The following is a 1,615-nucleotide window of genomic DNA, read 5'->3' on the forward strand; positions in this document are numbered from 1 at the left end:
ATCACCTTTTAACTCCGGACCCCAGAGGTTTCTCTTAAATGTTGTTTTATTGCAAAATATCTCTAAGCGCACGAGAAAGAGTAGAGAATGCCCCCCCTGCCGCCACACGTAGTCAAGCAGGAACGCCTTGCCTGGCCCAGATTTCTCAAATTCACAGATGCCCAGGCACCCCCCAGGCAGCTTCAGCCCATGACCTCATGACCTCTGCCCTCTGACCTCAGATTCCTTTTTTTTCCATATATTTTATTGATTTTTTACAGAGAGGAAGGGAGAGGGATAGAGAGTTAGAAACATCCATGAGAGAGAGACATTGATCATATCAACTTCATCACCTTTTAACTCTGGACCCCGGAGGTTTCTCTTAAATGTTATTTTATTGCAAAATATCTCCAAGCGCACGAGAAAGAGTAGAGAATGCCCCCCCCCCCTGCCGCCACACGTAGTCAAACAGGAACGCCTTGCCTGGCCCAGATTTCTCAAATTCACAGATGCCCAGGCAGCTTCAGCCCATGACCTCTGCCCTCTGACCTCTGACCTCAGATTCCTTTTTTTTTCATATATTTTATTGATTTTTTACAGAGAGGAAGGGAGAGGGATAGAGAGTTAGAAACATCCATGAGAGAGGAACATCGATCAGCTGCCTCCTGCACACCCCCTACTGGGGATGGGCCCGCAACCAAGGTACATGCCCTTGACCGGAATCGAACCTGGGACCTTTCAGTCCGCAGGCCGACGCTCTACCCACTGAGCCACACCAGTTATGGCTGACCTCAGATTCCTGACCCGCCAAATTCCTGAAGCCAGCGTTCTGGCCTTCCTTTTCCTTTCCTTAAAAAAAAAATGTTTTTTATTGATTTCAGCAAGAGAAGAAGGGAGAAGGAGAGAGAAACATCAATGGTGAGAGAGAATCACTGATCAGCTGCTTCTTGCATGCCACCTACGGGGATCGAGCCACAACCCAGGCACACGGCCTGACCGGCACTCGAACCCTGAGCCCCTGGTTCCTGGGTGGATGCTCAGCCACGGAGCCACGCCACTGGGCCAACTTCTGTTCTTCCAGCCTCCTTCCCCTTCCCATCCCCAGACTTCCTGAGTCCCCAGATCTCTGAACACTTTACACCCCCAGCCCTTGACCTCCAAACTCTCTCATTTAACCTAATCCAGTTTCTTCCGAGTCTCCACCCGAGTCCTAATAGCCCATCCCCCAGGCCTTAGACGGCCGGGATCCTAACGCCCAGACACCCCCAGGTCCCCAGCATTCAGATTGTAGGGCCCCCCTCCCCCACTGGCCCCTTCCTCATTTCCCATGATCCTCAGCTTCTGGAGCCTCATCCTCCGGTATGCCCGCCCCTGCCCAGCCCCCTCCTAGGTCCTTGGGTGTCCCGATCCCTTCCTCCTCCCAGCCTCGGCCCTCTCTACCCCAATCCGGGGACCCCCACATTCCACTCTGCCAACCCGGGAAGCTGTGTGTATTGCGGGGGGTGGGGGGTGAGCCTTGTCCTCACACCAGGGAGGGCTGCTGCCCACGTGATGGCCATGCTCGGGGCCCTTGCTTCCTCTGGGCCTCAGTTTCCCCGTATGTACAATGACACAGGTGACCGGGGTGCCCCTGGCT

The 1,615-nt window shown here is 54.1% G+C and overlaps 1 protein-coding gene across 1 annotated transcript in view; it reads left to right on the forward strand.

Annotated features, from left to right (window-relative positions):
* Positions 1-1,615, forward strand: part of SYT3 (synaptotagmin 3) — a 14,276-nt gene that overhangs the window by 6,354 nt on the left and 6,307 nt on the right. The window lies entirely within an intron of this gene.

This window comes from Myotis davidii, unplaced genomic scaffold (assembly GCF_000327345.1).
Source record: "Myotis davidii unplaced genomic scaffold, ASM32734v1 scaffold358, whole genome shotgun sequence".
NCBI classification, from domain to species: domain Eukaryota; kingdom Metazoa; phylum Chordata; class Mammalia; order Chiroptera; family Vespertilionidae; genus Myotis; species Myotis davidii.